The sequence below is a fragment of the Neoarius graeffei genome, chromosome 17 (assembly GCF_027579695.1).
Source record: "Neoarius graeffei isolate fNeoGra1 chromosome 17, fNeoGra1.pri, whole genome shotgun sequence".
Taxonomy (NCBI): domain Eukaryota; kingdom Metazoa; phylum Chordata; class Actinopteri; order Siluriformes; family Ariidae; genus Neoarius; species Neoarius graeffei.
The window spans coordinates 32,035,056-32,040,962 of NC_083585.1; positions in this window are offsets into that span (position 1 = coordinate 32,035,056).

A 5,907-nucleotide genomic window follows, 5' to 3' on the forward strand; every position below is an offset into this window, starting at 1 on the left:
TACATCTACTTCCTGACAACGAACCAAACCACCTACAGAGCAACTGGACATATCAAAATACAAGCCCCTTTTCGGGGGCTTTTTCACAGATAACCTAAACCAGCAATCTCATTATCTCTCGCCGCTTTATCCTGTTCTACAGGGTCGCAGGCAAGCTGGAGCCTATCCCAGCTGACTATGGGCGAAAGGCGGGGTACACCCTGGACAAGTCGCCAGGTCATCACAGGGCTGACACATAGACACAGACAACCATTCACACCTACGGTCAATTTAGAGTCACCAGTTAACCTAACCTGCATGTCTTTGGACTGTGTGGGAAACCGGAGCACCCGGAGGAAACCCACGCGGACACGGGGAGAACATGCAAACTCCACACAGAAAGGCCCTCGCCGGCCACGAACCCGGACCTTCTTGCTGTGAGGCGACAGCGCTAACCACTACACCACCGTGCCACCCGCCATGTGTCCTTAAATTCATTAATTGTTCTATTTTAAAAAACAAACACTAATCTCATCTCATTATCCGTAGCCGCTTTATCCTGTTCTACAGGGTCGCAGGCAAGCTGGAGCCTATCCCAGCTGACTACGGGCGAAAGGCGGGGTACACCCTGGACAAGTCGCCAGGTCATCACAGGGCTGACACATAGACACAGACAACCATTCACACTCACACTCACACCTACGCTCAATTTAGAGTCACCAGTTAACCTAACCTGCATGTCTTTGGACTGTCGGGGAAACTGGAGCACCCGGAGGAAACCCACGCGGACACAGGGAGAACATGCAAACTCCACACAGAAAGGCCCTCGCCGGCCACTGGGCTCGAACCCGGACCTTCTTGCTGTGAGGCGACAGCGCTAACCACTACACCACCGTGCCACCCGCCATGTGTCCTTAAATTCATTAATTGTTCTATTTTAAAAAACAAACACTAATCTCATCTCATTATCCGTAGCCGCTTTATCCTGTTCTACAGGGTCGCAGGCAAGCTGGAGCCTATCCCAGCTGACTACGGGCGAAAGGCGGGGTACACCCTGGACAAGTCGCCAGGTCATCACAGGGCTGACACAGACACAGACAACCATTCACACTCACATTCACACCTACGGTCAATTTAGAGTCGCCAGTTAACCTAACCTGCATGTCTTTGGACTGTGGGGGAAACCGGAGCACCCGGAGGAAACCCACGTGGACAACATGCAAACTCCGCACAGAAAGGCCCTCGCCGGCCACGGGGCTTGAACCCAGGACCTTCTTGCTGTGAGGTGACAGTGCTAACCACTACACCACCGTGCCGCCTGAATTATCTCATCTCATTATCTCTAGCCGCTTTATCCTGTTCTACAGGGTCGCAGGCAAGCTGGAGCCTATCCCAGCTGACTACGGGCGAAAGGCGGGGTACACCCTGGACAAGTCGCCAGGTCATCACAGGGCGGACACAGAGACACAGACAATCATTCACACTCACATTCACACCTACGGTCAATTTAGAGTCACCAGTTAACCTAACCTGCATGTCTTTGGACTGTGGGGGAAACCGGAGCACCCGGAGGAAACCCACACAGACAAGGGGAGAACATGCAAACTCCACACAGAAACGCCCTCGTCAGCTGCAGGGCTTGAACCCAGGACCTTCTTGCCGTGAGGCAACAGTGCTAATCACTACACCACCGTGCCACCTGAATTATAATCTAATGAAATGCAAATAAAATGAAATATAAACATTATGACACACCTAAAGTACACCCGTTATCTGTAGCCGCTTATCCTGTGCAGGGTCACAGGCAAGCTGGAGCCTATCCTAGCTGACAGGGTACACCCTGGACAAGTCACCAGGTTATCACAGGGCTGACACAGAGACAAACAACCATTCACACTGACATTCACACCTACAGTCAATTTAGAGCCACCAACTAACCTAACCTACATGTCTTTGGACTGTGGAGGAAACCAGAGCACCTGGAGGAGACCCACGCAGACTCCACCGGGGTGTAGCTAGGATTTTTCAAGGGGGGGATGTGACACACTGACTAGCAGCCTGAGTACATTATATAACAAAAAATAATTACCATTGCTAGTTTTGCGTAGCTTAGAAACCGGCTCTTCCATCATTCCCGTTTCTTCCACGTTTTCTTGATGTTGTGTTCTAGAAACGGCACACTAAAACTTAGCTTCAAAGCCACAAACTTTGATGGAAAAAAATATATAATAATTGCTTATCTGTCTTCAAGTCAAAAGAAGGAGGAAAGTTTCGCTTATTTTGACATGGCGAATTATTAACACGAGGAAATACTCGTAATTTGTAACTAAAAAGACTGCAGCTACACTGGCAGGACCATGCTTTCTAGTGTGATCGTGTTGCACTTGCACAGAACTGTTTCAGTCCTGCGCACCTTGGCTTGTGCACCTGAAGGCACGCCTCGCTGCATGTGCGCCTAATGAGCTCCGGCATGCGTACCGTTAACAAAGAACACCTGTCTTTAAATCAATGAACTATGTTTGGGCTATTTAAGGACTGCGCCCATGCAAGGACGATGCGAAGTATTACACCGCATCTAGTGTGCCTTACTGGGCCCTGTTTCCTGTCCCTGTTGGCCTCCAGGTTTTTCGACTCCTGTTTCTCATCTCTTGATCTTGTATAGTTTTGCCTCTGATATTCTGTCCGCGCCTCGATCAACCTCCTGCCTGTTTCCTCAATTACGACTTTGCCTGCTGTTTCGGACTGTTTGCCTGTTGTGTGCGTTTCACGCACTTTATGCTCATATGGCACTGTGTATTATTTAACATATCTGCACTTACATCTGCCTCTCCCGCACACACTCTGACAAACTGGGTCTTCGCGCCCAAACCACAGGAAGTCAAGGTTATAGAAACCCTAATGAGGCTGAGGTGACAATCTAGTTTAAAAAAAAAAAAAAAAAGTGTTAGAAAAATTGCAGTGGGTGCTTTTCTAATATTCTTATGCGGCTCTTGAAAAAATGTAGGGTCTGACGGGGGGTGTCATGGGCACTCCAGGACCCCTCCAGCTATGCCCCTGGTCCACACAGAAAGCCCCTCGCTGGCCGCGAACCCAGAACCTTCTTGCTGTGAGGCGACAGTGCTAACGATTACACCACTGTGCTGCCATGATACATTCCACAGATAACCAACCTTATCCTATCTTTTAACGTGACTAATTACTGTATAGGTACAACCCTGATTCCAAAAAAGTTGGGACAAAGTACAAATTGTAAATAAAAACAGAATGCAATAATTTACAAATCTCAAAAACTGATATTGTATTCACAGTAGAACATAGACAACATATCAAATGTCGAAAGTGAGACATTTTGAAATTTCATGCCAAATATTGGCTCATTTGAAATTTCATGACAGCAACACATCTCAAAAAAGTTGGGACGGGGCAATAAGAGGCTGGAAAAGTTAAAGGTACAAAAAAGGAACAGCTGGAGGACCAAATTGCAACTCATTAGTGTTTTGTTTGTGTTGTGGGTTCTTCAATAAACACACGGGTATTTGAAGAGAACGAGCTTTATCTATTAACTGGTTGCACACTCATTACAGGCATACACTCAGAACTGTATTCATCACTGAATCTACTGTACATGTTCTAACACTAGGCTTCTGCATGCGCATGCGCCACCTATCTAGCTCATAGAGGATCACATCACTCAGGATGACCAATCAAATTGTTCATATCATTACATCTCCCTTCTTTAAGTAAAAGTATTATACTTTTAAAATGATGGCTCATGCACCTTTAAACCTTTTGAACTTACTTTAACCTTACAGTTACTCTATTGTAATTTACTTACTTTAATCTGAAAATCCATCAAACTATGTAAAACTAAATTTCAAAAATGTTACCTCATCCTGACTGAACTACTATACTAAATCTGTTCAATCAGTCTCTCAGGTGGTCTTATAATCCTTGAAGATCTCTTGAGGGGTTGTTCTGGACTCGGAGCAGGATCTGGACACGGAGCCGGAACTGTTGCCTCGGATGATGGATTCTCTGGATGCTGACGTTGCTCGGCTGCTTCATCAGACGGCTGATCTGCTTTGGCTGGCCCCAGGATGTCACGGCGATTCCTCCTCAGCACAGTGCCATCTTCTGTCTGAATGTTGTATGATCTTGGTTGAATCTCTTTCAGGACAGTTGCTTTCTGTGCCCATGTGTTGGTTTTGTCTTTGAGTCGCACCTTGTCGCCAGTATGCAGTTCAGGCAAGTTCTGTCCCCCTCTGTCGTAGTAGAACTTTTGTTTTGCTTTCTGCTGTTCTTTGTACCTCTTCACCTTTCCTCCCTCCTTTGTTTTCAGCAGCTTTTCCTGAATAGGCAGGTTTGATCTCAGTCTGCGTCCCATGAGGAGTCTTGCAGGTGACATACCACACTCCAGCGGTGTTGTGCGGTACACGAGCAGGCTTTGGTAGTAGTCTGTTCCACTGTCCATAGCTTTGTACAGCAGTCTCTTCACAGTCTGAACTGATTTTTCGACTAGTCCATTCGACTGTGGGTAATGCGGACTCGATGTTGTGTGCACAAAGTTCCATTCCTCAGCAAAGCGTTTGAAGCTCTCACTGGAAAATTGCGGTCCATTATCTGAGAAGACCTCACTTGGCACTCCACGTCTCGCAAAGATGGCTTTCATGGCTGTTATTACTGCCTCCGCTGTTGTAGTGTTCAGTCTACTAACCTCTGGATATAACGAGTAGTAATCTGTCACGACAATGTAGTCTCTTCCAGCACATTCAAACAGGTCAGCACCCACTTTTTGGTATGGTCTGTCGGGCACTGTGTGCGGTTTGAGTGGTTCAGCTGGATTGCTTGATTGATCTCAGACATGTTGAGCAATCAGACACTTCATTCGCGATGTCTTGATTTATCCGCGGCCAGTACATCACCTCGCGAGCTCTTTTACGACACTTTTCAATTCCAAGATGCCCTGCATGAATCTTCTTGAGCATGTCATGTCGTAGACTCTTTGGAATGACGATCTTACTGCCCTTGTAGATGATGTCGTCAACTACGGACAACTCTGCTCTGCAATTCCAGTATTCTGTGATATCAGGTGAACAATCTTGCTTTGTGTTGGGCCATCCATCTTTGATGATTTGACGTAGTCTTTTCAAAGTTTGATCTTTGTTTGTCTCTGTCTTTATCAGTTCCATCTTGACATCGGAAACAGGTAAGGCACTTGTGATCATGTCCACATAAGCATTCACATCATCATTTATGTTACTGCTCACCGGTTCCTTTGGGTCAACTGCTCTTGACAAGGTGTCGGCTGTGTACATCAGCTTCCCTGGTGTATATGTCACTGTCAAAGAGTAGCGCTGAAGGCGAATCATCATTCTCTGGATTCTCAGTGGACAGTCATTGAGTGGCTTTTGAAACAGTGCGATCAATGGTTTATGATCAGTTTCCACACTAATTTCCTGTCCTGACACGAACTGGTGAAATCTCTCATAGGCATAATTTATACTCAACAGCTCTTTTTCGATTTGTGCATAACGCGTCTGTCATTGAGCGTGATGCATATGCAATTGGCTGCCATTCATCGTACAGCTGCAGAAGAACAGCTCCTAGTCCACTCTGTGATGCATCGGATGAGATCTTGATGGGTTTGGCTGGATCATAGAATCTCAGTACCGGTTCAAGTGTAAGCTGTGTCTTCAGGTCTTTCCATGCTTTTTCATGTTCATGACTCCACTCCCATTCTGTTTTCTTTTCGGTTAGTTGTCTCAGTGGTGCCATGCATTCAGAGAGATTGGGTATAAACTTTCCCATGTAGTTTATCATTCCATTGAACCGCTGCACGTCTTTCTTGCATTGTAGCCTTGGCATGTTTTCTATTGCTGACACTTTTCTGGGATCAGGCCTAACCCCCTCGCTGCTCAGTATGTCTCC